General features: G+C 39.7%; 1 protein-coding gene and 1 pseudogene across 1 annotated transcript in view; one reads left to right on the top strand and one right to left on the bottom strand.

The window, feature by feature from the left end:
- Positions 1 to 5,492: 5,492 nt before the first annotated feature.
- Spop (speckle type BTB/POZ protein) overlaps positions 5,493 to 23,349 on the top strand; it is an 84,663-nt gene continuing 66,806 nt past the window's right edge. The window contains exon 1 of the mRNA XM_020171367.2: positions 5,493 to 5,742. The gene's annotated coding sequence lies outside the window, so the exon portion shown is untranslated. The remainder of the gene's footprint in view (positions 5,743 to 23,349) is intronic.
- The window catches only part of LOC141413620 (non-histone chromosomal protein HMG-17 pseudogene), a 38,415-nt pseudogene continuing 26,290 nt past the window's right edge, over positions 11,225 to 23,349 (bottom strand).

Raw genomic sequence — 23,349 nt, 5'->3', positions numbered from 1 at the left:
CAAGTGCAAGACCCTGACTTCAAATCCCAATACCACCAAGGAAAATCATAAATTAAAAAAACCAAGTGAATACCACAAAACAATTACAAATTGTTGTCAGTGTTATAAAGGAGGCAAACAGAGTATGATGATAGAAAATAACAGAAGGTCTTTATTTTGGATAGGGTGGGAGGTCAGAAAAGGTTCTCTGAGGATGTGACAGTTAAACTGAGACCTGAAAGAAGAGGCAGAACCAGTCATATGAAAAGCAAGGTTAAAAATGTTTCAGGCAAAAGGAAAAGTAACTGCAAAGGTCTTTGTAGGCAAAGAACTTATAGGTTCTTGGACTTGATAGATGGCCAGTGTGGCTGGAGAGAGGACAGGAAACAAAGCAACCTGATGTAATTGAACACGAGACAAAATTTCTGTAGTTGGTGGTACAAAGTTTGGATGTTATTCTTGGTACAATGGTCATTCAAAGGTTTTAAGCGGGGTTGAAATGTAATCTGACTTCAGTTTTAGTTAGATTAGAAGAATGAATTGAGGGACATGCAAGGATCAGGAAGACTAATTAGGACCCTCTTGCAAAGAGGGTACCTGGAACTTGATTGGGACAGGAGAGATGGAGAAAAGTGGATGGATCAAGAGATTACTTCACAACTAGAATTTTCAGGAATTCCTGATAGATTCGATGAGGTAGCAGGAAAACAGAGAAGTCAGGGATGATGCCTAATTTCTGACCTGAATGAATGAAGAGAGAACCAGGTTGTTTCGGCTTGGCCTACCCCATCGCCACTGGTCCCCTGTTTCCTTGGAGCCCCTGGGAAACTCTACAGAAGCCCAGAGCTTGAGAAGAAAGCATCATCTGAAAGCCAGTGGGTCAAAGACTCTCTAAGGTCCCTTCCAGTTATAAGACTCTTTTATTCTGAACTGAAAAGTCTGTGAATAGGGACAATCTTTCCATTTCTTTTGACTCATCCTGTAGTACCCTGATAGAGCTCTGTACCTGGGGAACATTCAGTAAGTGCTAGTTGACTTTTCACTTTGGCACAGATCTTCCGTAATTGAATTTTAGATTAAATTCCTTTTTTAAAATGGGATTCTAACACAGAGTAAACTTTCAATTGAAATCAATTCACCTTGATAAAGTAGAGCCATGGCAAGGATAATCTAAAAATCATAAAATCCAAAATAATTCCTACTTGAGTGGAGGCAGAAAAAAAATTGTTTTTGCTAAACTAATTAGCTACATTTAGGTAAATGTTATTTTTTGGGCAGACTCCAACAGGTGGTAAATCAATCCCGGTCAGAATAGGACCAAAAAAAAATTAAAACCCACACTGCAAATAATTCATAATGCTGAATATAATCTACTCTTGGTAAGTAGATTCTTTGTTTAAAACAAATATTAACTTTTTCTTTTTGAGACAGGGTCTCACTAGGTAGCCCAGACTGGCTTCCACCTCTCAGAGTTCTGAGATTATGGCCATGCAGAACAAGTAGGATTCAAGTTCAAATCTGTCATTTCCTCCTCTTCTTCTTTACCTGCAGTTCCATCCTTCAAATATCATATTTCCCAGCAATTTTCCCAGGTTAAAAACGCAGAATCAATATCTATAAGCAAATTGAAGTCAAATACTCAGATAAGTATACCATTTTCAGCCTTTTGTTTTATTAAAGAGGGAAGCAAAATGACAGAGTGCATTTTATATGCCAGGCACTTCTGAACAAATATGTCATTAGATGCTGTTTATTACTTTATGATGAAATGGCCATTTCACCGATGAGATGGGGAAATTGGTGGTCCATTCTCTGATCTGCTTCCTGTTTGGGGTGAGTTCTCTGCTGGGGAGAGCACCAATGAGCAGATCACACTGTGGGCACCATGGTAATGAGGTCATTCCTCATGCTTTTCTTGGTGGTCAGGGCCCAGGATGTGGCCTAGGATTAGCCAACCAGGTGCTGCCACTGGGGGTTTGGGGTTTTTAGTATGAGATACAAAGATGAAGGGAAGCTTAGACATCTTTTCCAGCAGTGGTGATGTGTCTGATGGTGGCACTTTGTGGCAGTGCCCTGCATTTGGACCTCTTCACCAGACTGTCCTGCTAAAGAAGGTTGTGGTTCTTCTTCCCCTGGCCCTTTCTAAGTCTGGCTCCTTGGCTTGTGTTAGTTCTGAGAGTCAGCAATACAGTATTTCTCCAGTAAATTCCATTTCTAGTTAATATAACCTGAGTCGGTGTGGTTCTTGCAACCAGGAACTCTGGCTGCTACATGAGGAAACTGGCTCCAAGGCTGAAGAACACGTTCAGGGGGTCACTGCTAGCAAGAGACAGTGTTTTGGCTAAGAAGCCCATGCTGTTTCCTTGACTCTCTGCTTCCTCTTATGCCAAGGACCATGTTATGTTCAAATATTATTTTAGTTCATTCTCACAATATGATACAATGGGCATTATTTTCTTCATTGTTCCAGTGAAAAACAGTCCCAGAGAGGTTTAGCCTAGCTTTTATTATAGCTTTAGTGCTGAAATTTAATCAATCAATAAAAATTTCTTCACTGCCAATTTTCTATTAGCCTTTTATGGTCCTAACACGACCTCATCAAGGTGTTCTTCTTGTTTCCTATGTGTCCTGTATGTCTTACACCCGTGACCCTGGACAAGTCATCTGTCTCTCTAGAGCACAGATCTATATCTCTATTGAACATTTTCCTTCCTGTATATCTATCTCCAGTGTTCATGAAGGGTTCCACCATGGCATGGGCCAAGGGACCAATTCAAAGCTGTCCATTGACTGACCAATAGATGAGCTGTATAGAGAAGAGAGAATGACATCATTCCAAAGTGCTTACAACCAAAAAAGGCATTTGCACTTATCTTCTATTCAGTCCTGTCTGCCTCCACATCCCTATAGCTTCAAGAGAAACTATGTCTTTTCTTATTGGACTGTAGAATGGGGCCAAAGATCCTTATTGGCAGAGTGAATAAATTTGCCAGACAGCTCAGGATCTTTGGCGACAGATCACCTGCCCAGACCTGGCTCATGACGACCAATGAACACTTTGTTGGCTGTGTTTTGGATTAAGAAAATGAGTTCTGCACGTTTCCTACCTTCACAAGGAGCAGTGAATTGAATTGGTACCATTGTAAGCTTGATTGTTGTCGCATAGATAAAAGCCTCACTGAGTCCCTCATGAGGAGCGAACAATTTTATTTTGAGGAAAGAAAAGCGAGGAGGGCTTCTTGCTTGTTGTGGTTACAACAACAAACATTAAATGGAAGAAATAATTAAATAACTGCACTTTTTTTTTTACCCAAACCTCCTCAAGAGACTGGGTAAGTTTTTAATTAGTGCTGCATTTTCAATAAATCTGTATCTGTACGTGGTGCCGATTCTTTCCTGGATAAGGGAAAGATAATAATGAGAATCTTATTTTTCAGCCCTACACTGAAGGGATGCCTGGTATATTTAATCATGCTGTAGAAATCCTGGCAGCTTTCTCTGAGCCCGGCCTCTGCTCTAATTACATTTCTAGATTTTAGTAAATTGAAAGGGAAATGTAGGAACAAAATAATTAAAACCGAAGAGGAAGTGCATATTAAAAAGGAAAAGCTGTTTAAAATTCTTCCACATAGTGCTTCCAAGGACATCTACAATCGTTTAATCAGCTCCACACCAAATCAAAGCCCTTTGTACAGAGGCTGATAGGATCTTACCTCAGGTGGGCAGTATGGTACCCCCAGAATGGGTGCCTCATGACACTGAGCTAAAGATGGAGATAGGACCTCTCATGTCCTTCTAGATCACTGGGGATTCAGGTACAGCTTGGACAAACTGCTGGCACAGATTCCTTGCCCTGAGGAGTTCCCTCCCAGAACCAGGGCAGAGTCGGACTAAGCTGTACACATTAGTGTCAACCGTGCAGAAGCTAAAGCAGATGTCCATGTTTCTAGCTACCTCTTTCTGCACCCCTATGCTCTCCACCTCCATGACCCTTTCTCCTGACTATTCTTTTCTTCCTTCTGGCTCCCCCGAACACTTTTTTTTTTTCTGTCTTCCTGTGAAATCTGAAGAGAACAGCCTCAGTGACACCAGGAGCCAGTTTCTTATAATAGGTTACTGGGTTACCACAGAGGCATTTTGAATTTTCACAAGGACCAGAAATCTTGCTAACTTCAGTTAAAGGAATGAATGTTTGTTGATAATAATGATAAGTGAACTCTAACTGGAAAATTTCAAGTGTTACCTACTAAGTGACAAAAGCACTTTTTGCTTTAATGTGAGGCAAGCGCAATGAACACATCATTGGAGAATTTAAGATCTCCATTTTAAATTAAAGAAAAATTATCTTGACTGAAATACAGGCTTGTTCTGTAAGCTTAGGAGTTTGGAGTGTTTTGTCCATAATTCCTAGGAAATTTTAATCTGTGAGATTATAGGTTCTGCTTCTGCAGTTGAAAATGGAAAACAGCCTGGCACTGCCAGGGGTTTCTCTCTCCAAACCCCTGTGGCTTTGCTCATGGGCTGCTGGCCTTCCCTGCTGAACAGGCTCACCAGCCACCTGGTGCCAGGATGCATGTGGCAAGAGACAGTAAGTCCGGTTTCCTGGAGACAGTCCCACAGGCCTGGAGGCAGCAGGGCTTCTGGAAGCTGTTCCCAAGGCAAGGCCCACACTGTCACCCCATGACCCACGAGTTCATTGGGTTGTTCTTTTGCATCCAGTGCTGTGTGTGTTTGTGTATGTATGTTATATTATCTCAGTTCAGAAAAGAGAAAATGGCTTATCTGAATTATTTTATTTGATTCAGTAAGAATACTTTTTTCTAAAGTTTAAGATAAAGGAAATGTCCCATGATGACATTATTACTCCAACAACACAAGACGACTTTTTTTCTCCCTGGGCCAAGATGCTCTCTGAGACTTTTAACACAACTCAGGAGTTCCCAATGGGAGCTAAGATGTGAGGCAAACTGGGGACTCGGGTGTCCAAGACAACAAATTGTCACTGAATTAGCTTCCTTCCACTTAGGCCGCCTATATATACACTACCGTCCCCAGAAACAATGGCTCTGTTTTTGCTTCTAAATGCTAAATTTTAAAAGTACTTTTTAAAAGTTTCTAAAATTATCACAAAGTTAAAAAACTTTTACTGATAGGGTTTTTTTTATGAGCCAAGTGTGTAAAAGTCGTTGATAATCCATAAACTGCTTGCAAATTTAAGTTCCTGCTGTGAAATGCCCTCATTGTTACACCGACCACCCCAACGCTAGACTTACCGCGTTTCTATTCGGTCCTCGCACCTCTGCACGCGACCCCATTCGAGTTCCCGCCTCTTTCAACTCAGGCCCCTCCTTCCGCTCAAAATCCCCGGGCCTGGAGAGGCCCCAGGACGCATGCGCACTAGGAGAGGTAGGCGGAGTCTTGAGGAAGAGGGAGGAGGGGCAGGAGAGCCCAGGGAGGGGAGAGGAATAGGGGCTGGAGCCCGCGCGGGGTGGGGCGCGGGGTGGGGCCCGGCGGGTACGCGCTCGCTGCGTCGACGTGCTGACGCTAGGACGCCCCGGCCGGTGTGTGTCGGGGTGTGTGTGTGTGTGTGTGTGTGTATATATGTATGTATGTGTGTGTGTATATGTGTGTGTATGTGTGTGAGTGTGCGCGCTCCGAGTGTGTGTATTTGTGTATCGGCGGTCCCGCAGGTCCCGGATGTTGCGGACAGTATGAAGCGAGCGCAAGGGGACTGGGACCAGCAGCTGTCGCCGCCGCTTTCAGGTGAGTAGGGAGGAGAGAGTCGAGGGAAGGGGTTTTCCTGTTGGGGTGGGGGAATCCTCCCTTGAGAGGTGACTGACCCCCTAATACCTCCCCTCACCCTATACATATATTCTCTACCCCATTTCCTACACCCAGGTTTCGTGACCCGCGAAAGCCAGAGTCTAGTCACCGTCCCTTCTTTCTATCCCAAGCATTCAGGAAACACAAACGCGCCCCCTGCCTTCAGCCCCCCCCCCATCATTTCCCAGCCCCATCCCCCTTGCCAAATAGTGAGCTGTCGCCTGCGGCGAGATGGGTGACTGCGCATGCGCGAATGTGAGCGAGCTCCGGGTGCCTGGTTGCTGCTTCGGGGCGCATGCGCATCGCTGTGTTGCAGGGACATGAGAGATAAAGAGCCGCTTGACCGCGCGCCCGCCTTCTTGCGAGACAGTGGGCTAGATTTGCTGCCCAATAGTGAGTGTGTTGCTCCTTTCCAAGAGGGAGACTTTGAATTATGCGAGGGACTTCAGGACAAAGCAGTGTTCGCGTCTGATGTTGCTCTAGAGACTCCCAGGCTACCAACGCCTCCCTGAGCCAACGTGTCCCACACTGACCCTTCTTTTGAAACTTTCACTGCAACTTCTGGTTCTAGGATTACTTTCCTTTCCTCTATTCCCATCGTTATGTACCTTTGGTACAAACTTCCCCTAAAGTTAGGAATACGTGCCTCAGCCCATTTATTCCAGTAGGGGATTTTGATAGTTTTGCAAAGGAGGACGAAGGGTCATGAAAAAGAAACTAAGAATTCCTTTCAGGAAAATTCCCAATTGCCTTCTCAGAGCTAGATAAGGAAGGAATAAAGAACAACAGAGTTTAAGACTTAAGGTCATAAACTGTAATCAAGACAGCAGGATTCTCATCTCCCAGGCCTCCTACTTTGACCTATTTGCCCCATTTTTGCCTGTTTTAGCTGTACATTATTAATACTCTGTGACCATCATATGAAAGCAAAGGCAATCTGAAACACCTGGACTGTAAGTTGTCCGGTGGAGGTTTTAATTTTAAATAGAGCGATGTTTCTTTCACATTGGCAAGTAACACAAATGAGGTTACAAGAATATTCCAGGGAAGTAGGACCTGAGGTTTCACTTGGCAGATTGTACTTGGTCCTTCAGTTTGCTTGCTGTGTAGGCACTTTTTTTTTGAAACTTTGCTGTATCTTATCTCTGCCATCAGAAAAGATAAACTCTTACTAGCAAAAGGTTTGCTAAACAGCTAAATTGTTGTTGGGGAGCATGGAGGGGAAGGGAGGAGTATTTTGTTTTTCAGTTATCCTTCAACCCTGTCTCTGAACTAGACAATTGTGAATGGGACATATTAGTAAGCCTTTTTTTTTGGCTGTGTTGGGATTTTGAACTCTAGGCCTCAGGCTTGCTAGGCAGCTATCCTTGAGCGACTTGAGCCATTCTCCCAGCCCTTTTTTTGCTTTAGTTGTTTTTTGGATCTGGGGAGGGCCTTGGACTGCAGTCCTCTTACCTATGCCTCCTAAGTAGCTGGAAATACAGATGTGCACCACCATGCTTGGTTTGTTGAGATGGGGTCTCCCTAACATTTTTTTGCCTGGGGCTGGCATTGAACCTCCTCTTCCCGGTTTCCCAAGTTGCTAATATTACAGGCACGCACCACCATGCACAGCCAATACCAATAAGCCTTATTTTCCATTATTTTTCCTTCCTTCCTTCCTTCCTCCCTCGCTTCCTCCCTCGCTTCCTCCCTCCTTTTCTCCCTCCCTCCCTCCCTTTCTCCCTCCCTTTCTCCCTCCCTCCCTCCCTCCCTCCCTCTCTCTCTCCCAGACCTTAGTTCTGGGCCTTAAAGTAAGTGTGTGTGTGTGTGTTCGTTCGTGTGTATTTTTCCCCCTTCCCCTTTTAACCCTGGCCTTTATGGTTCATCTCTTGTGCTGTTTCCCATTGCCATGTTGCAGTTGGCGCCAAGAGATGAACACAGAGGAAGCACAGGGATTGGGGGTGAATGTATCATCCTGTCTGCTGGGAAGAGCTGCACTCTTCTTTTTTTCCTTGTGTAGACTGAGAAGTATAAGTTAGGATCGGAGTGGTTGGTGTTCATTTGGTACTTTGGTGATTCTCCTTTTAGAGCCATCTTTATAGTGACCAGTTTCAGTTAGAAATATTTAATGTTGCTTACCTCCAGAGTTGGATCAGTTTCTGGTAAAATCTAGAAGTGACACTGTTGAGTTAATAAATGTCTGTTTAGTAGGCTTGTGTCATCTAGGATGCTTTGTTCTTATCTGTAAACATTTAATCTCTGAATTCACTGAACTAATTTAAAATTTTGACGGTACAAAGGCATGAAGTGCTTTTAGGATTAAGATAAGTATTGTTAATTAATTCATATTGGTGTAGAGCCTTGTTTTAAAAAAAAATCCACTCTTCAAAATAAAATGGGTAACACAAATACATACATATGAAACAAAATTCAAAAAGTACATAGTGAGAGAGTGAAAAGTCTACCATCCTCCTCCATCAAGCTACCTTCCCCAAAGGCACTGTCTGTTTATCCTCCAGAGAATCTAGTACTTACAAATATATATGCCTGTATATTCTTTGGTGGTTTTTTAAAAATTTGTACACAACTGTTAAGATATTACACCCATTATTTTGCACTTTCCTTTTTCACTTAATTTATCTTGGTGATCATTCCATACAGCATATGTAGTATCTCTTCCTTTTTGAAAATGGTAGATACTGCATTGTGCAGATGTACCATCATTCAGCCAGCTCTTATTATTGAACATTCAAGTTGTTCCCAGTGCTACAATTAATCCTTTATATGTACTTAATATGTATTTCAATGTCTGTTGGATTAAATTTCCAGTGAATGTGCTAGGTAAATGGGTGTGTACATTTTTAATGTTAGATATTGCTAAATTGCTTTCACAGAGATTTATGAGCTTATATTCCTGCCAGCAGTGTGAGTTTGCCTATTTCATGGCCAACACTGTTACCAGAAAAATTTTAAATCTTTTCTGGAGCCTTTTATCTGAGATTTTTATGTTTATTATGCTTCTTGTTAAGTTTCATTTCACTAAGGAGTTGTGGACAAATACTTTCACTGGTTTTTGGATCAAGGGGTGGTGGAAGATATTGACTGAAGAATACTGTCATGAGAATAAAGTCCTATGCCTGGATACCACTGCAAATCCATGACAATGCTAGGAAGGTATATAGGAACTATATTCCAAGCCAGTTTCTCTATATGAAACTGTAAACCTGTAAGTGATATTTTATGATATCCTTTTCCATCATCATCATCACTGTAGGGCTTGGGATCAAATCCAGGTCTCCTCACAAGAGACACTGACCTGTGATATCCTTTTGATAGCTTGTATAAACTTGAGATTGTTCACTTGTTTATTACAAGTGAATTGGTGTCTTGTTGAATTGGAAAGCTAACCCAATTAGAGTGACTAGTGCCTTAACCAGAATGTTGGTATTAGCACTTCTAAGAGTCTGCTGATTGCAGAATACTTCACTATGAGCTGTGAAGAAATAGAAATGAATGAAAAGATGTCCATGCCTGAAGGAGCTTACAATCTAGAATATATGAAAGAATAAGAGAGCAGTTAGAAAATAGAATTTGAATATAATATGCTAGTGGTCCATGATGACAAGACCTGCAAAGAAGTGATCAGGGTTGGAGGAAGTTCATTTGAAGGGCCTTCCTGGAAGAAATGCATTTTGAACTTATTTTTTTTCCTCCCAGTGCTGGGGTTTGAACTCAGGGCCTGCACCTTGAGCCACTCCACCAGCCCCCCCTCCCCTTTTGTGTGATGGGTTTTTTTTTTCTGAGATAGGGTCTGGAGAACTATTCGCCTGGGCTGGCTTCGAACTGTGATCCTCCTGACCTCTGCCTCCTGAGTAGCTAGTATTATAGGTGGGAGCCTCCAGCGCCCTGCTAGCATGTTTCTTCAATCTGTTTTTAAATATAAAAGTTTAGAAACCATACAGCATTGATTCTTTTGACAAATCCAGACCATTTATGTTGTAGCAGGTACCACTTCTGGAATTTTCTGGTTGTGTCCTCACAGTTTCATTTGATTTGTTCCTTTATCCCTGTATAATCTATGAATTTGTATTGAGATCTAAAGGTTTGATTAAATTCTGGTTAAACATTTTGGTCAGAATACTTCAGAAGTGTTGCTCTGCTCCTCATAATAGAACCATAACGTCATAGCCCTCTTACTAATGATGTTGGATTTGATTGTTTTAGGTGATAAATACCAGATCTCTTCATTGTTAAAAAAGATATTTTTCCCTTTGTAATTGGCAAGTAATTGGTAGAGTGGTGCCACTTTGGCACCCTACTATTGTACTTTTCTAGCAGTTTTTTTTTCTAATGATGCTGGTCCTTGCTTTAATGAGCTGATTCACTGGTTTTTTGCAAAATGGTGATTTTTTAAAATTCTGCCATCCCTTTTACATTGGCTAGTTTCCAATCTTCTATGAAGATTTCCCTTATTAGGAATAAATGATAATTTCTACCAATAAGTTGAGATTCTAGATTCTTTTTTTTTTCCCAAGTCAAACTCTATTTGGTTTATTAAAGATACTTTTCATAAACAATAACAATATTTCAGGCAGGACGTGGGCAGACAATCTTTTAACAGTATACAACAACTTTCAAACTCCCCTCTTGGATGGACTGTCAAAATCAGAAAGCCACTATAAAACTTAACATCTTCATTTGAAGATCTGAACAGGGGAAGTTTCCAGTACGGTTGACATTTCACATTAAACATGTGAAATATTTAACAACTTTTCATGAGCCAACTCAGGAAATGAGATGAAAATGGCAGAATTATCAATTTGAAGATATACAGTATAAAAAGGGAATTACTGCTCTTTTGGGAACACTATCTCAGTGATGTCACTGCAAAGTCCAGATTGCCTGACATACTGGCAAAACCAATTTGGGGGTTAGGGGGAGGTTTCAGGTCCCAACAGTCCTCTGATTTTAAGAGAGTTAAGTCTATGCTGATGATGGAGAAGGAGGAGAACATAAACATGAATTTGAGACTGGAGGTGTGGCTTCAGGGTAGAGAACCTGCTTTGCAAGCTCAAAGCCCTGAATTCAAAACCCAGTGTCCCCCACCCCCCAAAAAATTTTTTTTTAGTTGAGTTTCCCATATCACAAGGGGTTTGTGCCAAGGTGACTGGCTATATGTGTCGACGACAGGGAATCCCTCTTGGGAGCCAAGAGGAAATCTCAAAACTAACAGGGAAAGATATTTTCCTTACATTGATTAAGCTTTGGAGCCATGCAGTTAGTAATACTTGCTCCTTCCCCCCAAAACAGTGAAGTGTCTGTGGGCTAACAATATAGCTAAAAAGAAAAAGAAAAACAAAAGTCTGCATTTTTATAAAACTTGACAAACATAGTATTTCAAACTGTACAGTCACCAGAAGTTATCTAAAATGCACACACTTCACTCGACATCTCCAGCATCTTCAGCTTTCTGTTCCTGGTCTGTTATGGCATCTCCATTGTCTGCAGGGTTATTTGCATCTTTTCCAGCATCAGCTTTTCACCTTTTCTCTTTGGGTATCTCCTCTCCCTTTTTTTTGCAGTATCCTTCTTATTAGGCTTGAGCTTTGGCTTTGGAGGAGTAGATTTAGCAAATAACCTTATGGATCTTCTCCGTGGCTTGTCCTTCTCCTTAGCTTTATCTCCTTTAACATCACCTCAGCCTTTCTCTTGGACGTTGTAGCAGCAGCAGCAGGACATAGGCACTGAATGTAGGGCTGCAGTCCCGTGCGGCTTTGGTTGGCCCCAGGAGTAGTCCTCACCTCTTCTTCTTTAGATGCTTAGTTCTTTTTCTTGAAGGAGACGATATAATGGTCATATTTATTGATCAATTGGTTGATTACAGTACTGGGGATTGAACCCAGAGCTTCTCACAACTAGCCAAGTACTCTACCACTTAGCTACACCCCCACCCCAGCCCAAATAGTTTCTTTAGTGATAGTAAATGAATGGTGTCTTTTTTTCTCTTAGTATCATCTTGAACTCATGAACTTTAATTTATTGTGTTTTACCAACAATTACATTCTTTGTTGTGCACCAGTGTTCTGTGTTTGGCCTATGGAAGCCCTTTCAGCTTAGTATGGACACTTCTTGACTTTCTGGCAGAAGTTCCTGGCTCACTTTGTATTTTTCCTATCACAGATGTGTAACCCTCACTTTACCTTTATATATTTTCCTTTTCAGTAAATTAGGTTGTTCATCTCCCTTTTGGAATTTATGGAACCAAATTCTACAAACTGAGGATTTATTTATTTTAACCCAACATACTAGTGTTTGACTTACTTCTGCCACTGGCATTTCTGGATTCTGGATCTTAGGACTCATAGCTTCTTTGCAAAAGACAGGTATCTCTGAAGACAGCATTGTTCTCCCCCACCTTAACATAAGGTTAACTATAGAAAAGACTAGGGGATTTTTTTTCTCCTGTGAGCAGTTTTGCTTTTTTTTTTCTTTTTCTCTGTTTCTGGAGATTGAACTCAGGACCTCATGCTTGTTAGGCAAGCGCTCCGCCACTTGAGCTATGCCCTAATCCTTCCATGTTTCTTTCTTTCTTAACTTTGCTTTTTTTATGAGATGAAAAGTACACAGAATGAAATTTAGGAACTGAAATCGAGGGTGATGTTTTAATGTTATAGAAAAACATTTTGTATATGCACAAGTCTGTTTTTTCCCCTTATATGCATTTTCTCTACATAGTTGGGTTATACACATTTCTCTACATAGTTGAGTATGCTGTTGTAAAATTTTTTTCAGTATCACTAGATTTTAATCATGAAAAAGGAGTAAAAACAGATTATTCTTAAATAGGGACAGTTTAGAGCTAGACCATGAACTCTCTTACCCAGTTGTTTTAACCCAGGGTCTGCAACAGTGCTGCATCCTGTGAATTTCTGTTGTATACTGTAAACCCAGGAGAAATGTCAGTCTATCCAGTGTTTTCTAAAAATCCACCTCACTAATGAAGGTTAATACAAATGAAAGGTGCAATAGAACTACATTTAAAGCTGGTTTCAGGAGTTGGACTAATTCCTGACATAGTGAAAAAAACTTTTTGGGTTGTACTAAAGTTTGAACTCCGGGTCTCATGCTAGCTCTACCACTTGAGCCATAGCCCTTTTTTACTTTAGTTGTTTTTCAGATAGGGTCTTTCTTTCTTTTTTTTTTTTGCTGAGGTCAGACCACAATTCTGCTTATAGCCTCCCACTTAGCTGGGATGACAGGCGTGTAGCACCACGCTCAGCTTATTAAGATGGGGGTCACTACCAGGCTCAGAGTGTCCCTGCTAACTTTTTGCCTGAGCTGGCCTCTTGGACTTTGCCTGCTGACTAGCTAGGATTACAGGCGTGAGCCACCATGCCTGGCAAGAAATAGTTTATTAAACTCTTCCCATTTGTCGGTGGCTCACGCCTGTAATCTTAGCTACTCAGGAGGCAGAGATCAGGAGGATCACAGTTCAAAGCCAGCCCAGGCAAATAGTTCCATGGGACCCTATGTCAAAAAACCCTTCACAAAAATAGGGCTGATGGAGTGTCTCAAGGTGAAAAAAATACAATAAAATAGTTAAAAAAAAAAAAAAAAACTCTTCCCATGCAGTGGTATTTTGAATAATCTCACCAATTTCAGGTTACTCAAAGCTAGACAGTAGCAATATTCTGATACTTGTCTGAGATTCATTCTTCAGTTTCTTTTACCATCTTGTCGTATTTACAAGGTTATTTATTCTCAACATGGTTTTATAACAATACTGGCTCCCTATTAAATTCTGTTTGTTATGTATTTGGGGAAACACACCTGCTTCTTGTGTGTGTTTTCAGGCTTGGTGAAATCCCTCTGAAAGGCTATGTGGACACATTTGTTGTTAAAATCTGGTAGCTTTTACTTTTGTTTTTATAAAGCTCCCATTACAGGAAAGAAATTCTAAAGTACAGACTCTTTAGGGAACGTTTGAGCTGTCATTTTAATAGAACTGGTAAGGAGTTGCCTAGGTACTTTGTATGGTAAAGCTGGTCTTGCAGTTTTGGGAGTGCTGGATACAGACATCAGAGTGGCATTAAACATTCAGACAGTAAGTCAGTCTTTCTTGAACCTGAAAATCTTTACCCTTGGCTACTTCTCTCTCTCTCTCTCTCTTTTTGGTGGTACTGGAAATTGAACTCAGGGTCTCATGATTGTTAGGCAGGTGCTCTACTACTTGAATTGCACCTCTAGTCCTTGGCTTTTTCTTCCTAAGAAGCTTTTGGCATAAGTCTTCTTGCTGTGGGACTAGCTACATCAGAGAGGTCTTACAGTGTAGTTTTCTGAAAACCAGAATTTCTCCTGTCTGCAGATGTACTTATTTATTTGTGAGAACAAAAATGTATGTTTAATCATTTATCTCCTTAAATTGAGGTTTATATACTCCTTTGCTTGATATTTAGAAACAGGTAGACATGTTAAAATTTGCTGTAAAGGAAAAATAAGTTTTTTAATGTAGAACATCATTTGTGTTGCCTTTATATATTATAAAATACCTTAAACATATACAAAAATATGAAGAATAATGTCACTCATATCATCCAATTATATCATTTTATTATATTTAACATTTATTATATTTTCTCCTAGATTTTTTTTTTTTTGAGGCCACTGGGGTTTGAACTCATGTTTGCTAGGCCAGTGCTCTTACTGCTTGAACCACTACACCAGCCCCTCCTAGTTATCTTAGTAAATAAAGCATAGATACAGTAAAATCTTGATGTACTCATATTTTCTTTTTTTTTGGCTACACTGTGGTTTGAACTCAGGGCCTCATGCTTGCTAGGCAGGCGTTTTTCTTGAGCCACTCTGCCAGTCCTCTTTCCTCCTTTCTTAGAGGTATACCTGTCCTGAATTTGTTTATAATTTCCTACTGTGCTATAATCCAGTATACACCGTATAATCCTATATACCATTCTTAAACATTATTAAAGAATGATTCTTTAATATCATTAAGTCATTAAATATGACTTTTAAAATTTCTTTAGGTTAATACATGTAATGTGAGACAATTTTAATGGCTGTATAGTATCTTATATGAATATCCTGTGTTACCATTTCCTGTTAATAGACATTTATTTCCAATTTTTTGGTATTACACATAGTAATAAAAGTTTATTTCATGATAGAAAAATAACACTAAATATACCATCTTAACCATTTTTTTGGTGCTACTGGGATTTGAACTCAGGGCCTCACACTTACTAGTTAGGTGCTCTGCCATTTGAGCCACTCCACCAGCCCTTTTTTGTGCTAGGTATTTTCAAGAGAGGGTCTGGCGAATTATTAACCCTGGCTGACCTCGAACCTCAGTCCTCCTCATCTCTGCCTCCTGAGTACGTAGGATTGCAGTTGTGAGCCACCAGTGCTCAGCTCATCTTAATCATTTTTATGTGTACAGTTCAGTATTAAGTATATTCACATTGTGCAGTAGATCTCCAGATCTTTTAATACTAAAAGTACCCCTCTGCTTTCTTTCTTGAGGAATTTGACCATGCTAGGTGAATCATGTAAGCAGAATCACAGAATTTGTCTTTTTTGTGACTAGCTTGTTTCACTTAACATTATGTCCTTAAAATTCATCCATGTTTTTTGTAGCATGTGACAAAATTTTCTTCCTTTTTTCAATTTTTTATTTTTAGGACAGGGTTTCACTTTGTAGCCCAGGTTGGCCTCAAACTCGTGATCCTTCTGCCTCAGCCTCCCAAATGCTAGGATTACAGGTGTACCCCACCATGCCTGACTTTTTTTATATGTGTCTTTTTCTTTTATTTTGTGGTACTGGAGTTCGAACTCAGGCTCAGGGCCTTATGCTTGCTAGGAAGGCACTCAGCCACTTGAGCCATTCTACCCACCAGCCCTTTTTTGTGATTTTTTTTTTTTTTTCCCGAGATAGGGTCTCAAGAATTATGTGCCTGGGGCTGGCTTTGAATTATGATCCTCCTGATCTTTGTCTCCTGAGTAGGATTACATGCAGGAGCCACCGCCGCCTGGCTTTTGTGTGTCTTAATGAAGGAATCCTTTTTTATACTGAGGTAATACTATGTCTTATATTTTCTTCTAAAAGTTTTACAGTTTTGCTTTTTATACTTAACTTTCCAATACACCTGTAATTTATTTTGATGTTCAGTGTAACATAGGATCAAAACTTTTTTTCATAAAGATAATCATGAAATATGGCTCTACTTTCCTTTGCTTTTAACTTTCCATTAGGATAACCCAGTGACCTAGCATGTTTTGAATAGTCCAGCTGTTCCATACTACTTTATAATGCCATTTGCATGTTTCCATATGTATGAGGATTTGTATCTGTATTTTCTGTATTCTGTACCATTGGTCTGTTTGTCTTGTGCTGATACTACACTGCATTTACTATCAGAACTTTATAATAATTGTTCTTACCTGATAGAGTCTGATAGAGCAAGACTCAGTGCCTTTTTCTTTTTCCTTTTTTTTTTTTTTTTGCAGTGCTGGGGTTTGAATTCAGAGCCTCGCAAGTATTCTACCACTTGAGACATGCTTCTAGCCCTTTTTTTGCTTTAGTTATTTTTCTGGTAGGGTCTCTTGTTTTTGCCTGGGGTGGCCTTAGATCCTCCTACTTACGGCCTCTCTGCGTAGCTAGTATTATAGGTATACCCCACCATGCCTATCTAAGTGCCTTTTTCTTTTTAGGTTCAAGTTTTATGAAAAACCTGGTTAGGCTGGTACATTTTTGTGCATCCATTTGCTGTTTAAATATGTTCACATGATATGCAGTGGCCTCCATAAGAAAAAAATCTTAGGCCTTCTTTATCTAGCAAATGATTACTTGTTCTGAATTAGTATGCAATTTCTGTTCAGTTTTTACTTTGGTCAGAATGATTTTCATCTTTACATAGGGATATGATCTTTAAATGGAAGGGAACCTTGTTACAGTTTGGTGTTTTGAGCTTTATGGTATTAAAGCTTTCTTGGGGTATCAGGGATTTTGTTTGTTTTGTTTTTTGAGACAGGGTCTTGCTTCATAGTCTCAAACTCGTTATGTAGCCCAGGCTGCTGGCCTGTAACTCCAGGTCCTCTTACCTCAGTCTCCCAAGTGCTGGGTTTACAGACATCAGCCACCACATTAGCTTGTTAAAGCATTCTTGATCATCATAAAATGAAACCTTCTTAAACTAGCTTGTATTCAAAGAGATTTAACAGCTGGGTGTGGTGGTTACTTGTCTGTAATCTAGTGCTTTGGGGGGTGCTGAGGCAGGAAGAGCTTGAGTTCAAGGCCAGCGTGGGATATGTAGTGAGATTCTGTCTCAAAAAAAAAAAAAAAAAAAGCACCAAAAAGCCTCCCAAACAGCAACAGAAAACCCCAACAACAAGACCTTTATCAAAAGGAAACAGCAGTTGTAGAATACAAGGAAAAGCTGGCCAACCAGGCCTCAGAAAGGACTGGAACCAAAACACTTCCAGGACCTTCAGCAAAAGTTAGTGGACTCTAGTGTTCTGCTGTAAATAAAGTTTCATCTCCAGGAGGCTTAATTCACTTTCCCAAGGAGATCTGATTTGGTCAGGCTGAGGCTTGATTTCCCCTGGGCCACATTTCTGCCCCAGGCTCAACTGCAGTTGTGGATGGAGTTGGAAGAGGGAGAGTTGGTATAAACAGCAATTATAGGAGTGACTGGAATTAGGGATGAATTTACTCTGAATAGTGAATCTCGAACTTACTGGTCTTAGGACTTCTTACACTCTGAAAAACTATTGAGTACCCTAAAGAGCTTTTTTTTATGTGGGTTACATCTATTGATAGTTTCCCAAATTAAAAATTAAAATAAAACATTTAAAGAATATTACCTTAAAATAACAGCATCTCATATTAGCATAAATTATATATTTTAATAATTTTTACAATTTTATATAATTATAATAATAACTTCAAAAATTAGTGAAGAATTGCATTTTTTACAGTTTTGCCATTTTTTTTTCCCCCCAGTACTGGGGTTTGAACTCAGGGCCTTTTGTTTGCTAGGCAGGATCCTCCTAATCTCTGCCCCCTGAGTAGCTAGGATTACAGGCATGAGCCACCATGCTCAGCTATTGCAAATCTCTTAAATAAATATTCAGCTTATGGAAGAGAGCTAGATTCTGCTTTCATATTCAATCTGATGTGATAGATTATTTTTATTGAAGTATATGAAAAAAAGGTGGCCTCAAAGGATATGTAAAAAGTATAGTGGAAAGAGGAGAAGTATTTTATAGCATTTGCAGATAATTGTGCACATTTTCTGATATTATGCCAAAACTTGACAAGTGTTGATTTCTTGTAAGTTAAGTTGCAGTGTGGTTCTGAAATTATATTGATATTACTGGTTCAGGTGAAATCCATTGGCCTGTTTTGTGTTTGAATAGATTACTTATTAAAAGAGAGGGGGGTCTTGCTGTGTTGTCCAGACTGACCCCAACTGTTAGTCCCAAGCCATTTTTAGCCTCTCAAGTAGCTGCAACTGTAGGTACACAGTTAAATAGATCTTTTACTCGTTCATGATTTTATAATATTAGGCGTTGGTCATTTGGCAAACGGTGGTTCACCAAGTAAGCAGATCTTCCAAATGTTTAAATATCTAATGCAATTATCAACCCTCCTCTATTAGTTAATAGCACCATCTATTTCGTAAGAAAAGTCTGTCAGTATTGGGAAGCTGTCAAGCAGCTACATGTTTTCCAAAATTGTGAATTTTCGTTTCATTAAAAGCTGGAATTTTATCATTAGCAACAAATACTGTCAGTTGTTTTTCCTTAAGTGACAGACTCACTTCATTTTCAAGAAAATGTCTGCTAAATATTTATGTCTGAATAACTAGATTATTCTTTGTTTCAAGAAAAAGTAATGTTTCCATGAAAAAAAAGTAGCTAGTTGAGCTCATAACCCAGTCAAAATCCTGAGGGCTTTATGCATACCTCTTATTCCATTACATAGAATAAGGATAAGATCTATACTCACAGGCTCAGATTTAATACAGTTTTTATTACTTCATCAAGAACATTCTCAGTGCACTTGACTTTTTTCTTTTTTTAAAATCACATATACATGGAGACTAAAGACTTGATGGCATTACCTTAGTTTATGCCAAGGCACCAGCAGCTTTATCTGTTATGCTTTTGTGTGATCAGAGCAAATGTCAACTCAATCAAAAAGGGGAAGAATTTCTTTGTATTTATTATGAAAATAGTTTTGATTTCACAGACCCATTGAAAGGGGCCTACTGGGATCCAAGGACCATACTTTGAGAACTGCAATGTTAGGTTAAGATATACATAGTGAAACAGGTCTGTACTTGAGATACAACAAGTGTTTCATGGTGTAATTTTACTGAATTGCTAATGTAGTCACATAACATCACTTAACAAGATGTTAAAAAGGAAATATTTTAAAAGAGTATAAAAAGTTTCAAGCCGGGTGCCAGTGGCTCATGCCTGTAATCCCAGCTACTTGGGAAGCTGAGATCATAGTTCAAGGTCAACCTGGGCAAAGAAGTTTGCAAGACCCCATCTTAATAGAAAAAACTTGGGCACAATGGTGTGCATACTATACCAACAATGTCAGGAAGCATAAAACAGGAGGATCATGGCTGTCTTGGGCAAAAAGCCAGACATCTCCAGAATAACCAGAGCACAAAGAGCTGGAGGTGTGACCCAAGTGGCAGAGTGTTTGCCTAGCAAGTGGTAAGTCCTGAGTTCAAACCCCAGTACCACCTCCTTCCCAACAAGTTTCGAATTTGTAGTCGAACAAATATGTAACCCTAACATTTTCAAATACCAGAATTTAGATTTTCAGCCAGATATTCTTCCAAGTATATGATAATCTTGGGATAAACTATTTTAGTAAAGTTTAGGGCATTTAGTTATGTAGTATTACATGCAGTTTAACATTTTTTCAAGCAGGTGTTTATATATGTGTGTGTGTTGTTGTTTTAAGAAGAGGTCTCTTATGTTTTCTAGGCTTGTCTTGAACTCCTGGGCTCAAGCAATCTTCCTACCTCAGTCTCCTGAGCAGCTGGGACTATAGGCAGGTGCCACTGTGCCTGGCAATTGAATATATTTTTAAAATTGCATTTGGAGTCTTGCCTTTCCAGAAAAGGCATGGAAGGTGAAAAGGTATAGAAGGGAAGGCTGGAAATCCACCATTGCAGCATTTTATCTTTTGGTCATTAAAGGGTCTTGCTAAAGAAGAACAGTGCCCCCTTTTCTCTCAGTGGCTTAAATGTGTTTTATGACAGAGCCCTTCTGTAGTGGTATCAACCGACTGTTTCAGTAAATATCTCTTGAGTGACTGTAAGCAAAAGGCATTGAAAGAGGTCAGTGGAGGATTAAACCAGTATTATATATTTGGTGTCTGGAAGAAGACATTTGAGAGAGCTGGGGTGAGAGGACTGATTTTGTGAAGGTTACCTTTGAGCTGGGTTTTGAATAGTAGTATTTCAAAGGTTAGAATTTTGATTGGTAGAGATGAGGGGAAGGGAATTCAGGCAGAAGATATGTCATGAGCAAAAATATAGAGGTGGGGAAGTGCCATACCAGTGTGTGTGTTAGAAATCATGAAGAGTATGGTGTGAATGAAGCAAAAGATGCATGGAGTAATAGATGAGACTGGAAAATAAATTGGCTTAGAACACGGAAGGTTTTCTACTATTGTAAAGCAGGTTGGGTTTAATGTGGTAAGTCATGGGAAGACATTGGAAGGTTTTTTCTTCAGTACTGGGGTTTGAGCTCAGGGCCTACACCTTGAGCCACACTACCAGCCCTTTTTTTGAGTTGGGTTTTTTCAAGGTAGGGTCTTGTGAAGGGCTGGCTTCGAACCACAGTCCTCTTAATCTCTGTCTCCTGAGTAGCTAGGATTATAGGTGTGAGCCATTGGTGCCCAGAAGTATTTTTGTTTTTGAGGTGGGGTCTCACCTTGTAGCCCAGGCTGGCCTTGAACTTGAGATCCTCCTGTCTCTGCCTCCTAAGTGCTTGGGATTACAGGCTTGCACTACTACAACCAGCAAAAAGTTTCATATTAAAGAAATAACATGATCAGAAAATTATTTAAATTAGAAAATTTATTTGACTTTTCATTTGTTAATTCATTTATCGACTAGTATTTGATTTATTTATCAAATATTTAATTAATTTATCAACCAGCTACTCTTTGACATTAAGTATGAGGTAAGGTGTATATAGTGGCCAGCCAAGCAGAAATTCCTTACTCAGAATTTGCAGTCCAGGAAAGGAATTCCAACAGATAAACACAAATATAATTATAAGTTACAAATGTTATGAAAAAAAGGAATAAGTTCCTATTCAAGAGAATAATAGGGAGATTACATTTAATTTGGGGAGTTAGGGAAGGCCTTCTGCTGAGACATTAAATATTAAGTTCCTACTACAAAGCAGACAAAAATCCCTTCTCTCGTGGAACTCATATCAGGCAGCAAGGAAAATAAGTAAATAGTGTATTAGAAGATGGTAAGTCTAAGAAGACCTGAAAAAGGCATAGGGAGGGTTGGGTGGGAGTAAGTTACAATGTTAGAATAGTGAGGAAAGGCCTTCAAAATCACTATAAAGATAATGTCTAAGCAAATGTCTGTAGAGGGTGAAGGAGTAAACTAGCACTTAGGAAGGGCAAAACCATGAGGCATGTTTGTGTCTGGCATGTTCAGGGGACTAGCAAGGTGGCCATCATGGCTGGAATTAAGTGAGCAAGGGAGAAAGTAGTAGAAATGAAATCAAGAGAAGTTAGCGGAAGTCTGGATCCTGCAGTGCAGACCCTTTGAAGAGTGACTAGTGTAGTCCAGATTCTGTAGCTATTTGTTAGAATCACCTGGGGAGCTTTTAAAACTCCTGATGCCTGGCTGCACCCATAACACTTAAATAAGAATCTGTGCAGGTGGGACTCTGGCAGAGAAGATGGAGAGAAGTGAGTGTCTGAGATGTTAAAGAAAGAATCCATCTAATTATAGATTGAATGTGGAGGTTGAGGGGGAGAGAAAAGTGTCAAAAATGATTACCAGGTTTCTGGCTCAAGCAACTGGATGAGTAGAGGTGTCATTTACTGAGATGGGGGTGGGAGATAAAGAGGAATGAGAGAAGTAGGTGTGGGATTTGGGAGGAAGATCAGAAATAAGGAGTTCAATTTTAGATGTTAAATTCAAGATGTGAATGAGGCTAAATATAAATATGTTACATAGGCAGAAATATGAGTGGGGCTTCAAGTGAAATCAGAGCTTGAGGTAATAAAGTTGCATATCATAGCTTACTGACGTTCTCTAACATAGCTAAATGACATACGAGTAATTTGATGGAGAAAGAACTGGAGGTGTGGAAATCAGTTAGTCTGTTCCAGTAATTTGAGCAAGAAATGGTGCTGGCATGAACTAAGAGAGTAGCAGTGGGACTAGAACAGAAAGAATAGGATTTGAGGAACTGTGGAATCCATATTCACTGGTGGTGGACAATAGACAAGGAGTTAAAGATAACACTGAAATATCAAGCTTGAATGAACAGTGGGTCCAGGAGGAGCTGGTTGGGAAATAAGAGTGTTTTTATTTTATTTTTTTTTTTTTTAGATGTGTTGACATTTAGTAGAGGTCTACCCTATCAGGCAGCCAGTTGAATCTTTTGCACTGGGGTTTGGAAGGGCAGATGAGGTTCAAAACATAGATCTAGAAACTCATTTTCATACCTTGAAAAGTGAAGCAGTTTCCTTCATATAAAATTGATACATCCTCAGAGTGGCAAGATTTATGAGAATGATAACACCCATGGTCTTTATTATGACCTGTTAGGCCATCTATGATATGATCTTTTTTTCTTTCTTTTTTTATTTTCTCTTTAATCTTTTTTTTATATATTAGCATATTATGTTATACTGGGAGTACATTGTGACATTTACAAAAATTCTTACAATTCATACATGAATATGTAATACTGCCAGCGTATTAATCCTCCACCCTTTCCTTATGCCTCCCACTGGTTCTAGCCCCCAGATAGGACCTGTTTTACCTTACTGTCCTAAATTTTTGAGAAGTCGTTTTTTTTTGTTTATGATAGTTATACAGGGAGTTTATTTTCCATAGATATATGTATTATACCCCAAATTGATTCATCCCCTCCATTAGTCACCTTTCTACCTTAGTCCCCTTCTTACGGTGATTTCAGCATGTTTGAATGTTCCATATTCATATTTATATAGCAAATACATCAACCATATTCACCTTCTTTACTTTCTTCATTTACCCTCTATGATATAGTCCTTGCCTGTTTCTTGTACAGTAAGCACAGTGTTTTCCTTTGGCCACTATGTTTGAGCTGCACTCCCTTTCTTTCTGTTCTTCCAGTATTGTTAGCTAGGGCCTCTCTCAGAGCTTTTATTTTCTAATCTTGACTCTTCTTTTCCTCTGGGTAGAGGTATAGGAAGGAGTGACAGGAAAATTCAGAAGTTAGTATCTGGGAAGGAGAGAAAGTTCTAAGAGTAAGTTATGGGAGTATGGCGGTGCATCTAAA

This window comes from Castor canadensis, chromosome 11 (genome assembly GCF_047511655.1).
Source record: "Castor canadensis chromosome 11, mCasCan1.hap1v2, whole genome shotgun sequence".
In the NCBI taxonomy this organism is placed as follows: domain Eukaryota; kingdom Metazoa; phylum Chordata; class Mammalia; order Rodentia; family Castoridae; genus Castor; species Castor canadensis.
Note: the sequence above shows the minus strand (reverse complement) of the source record. Positions and strands in the feature narration are given on the sequence as shown.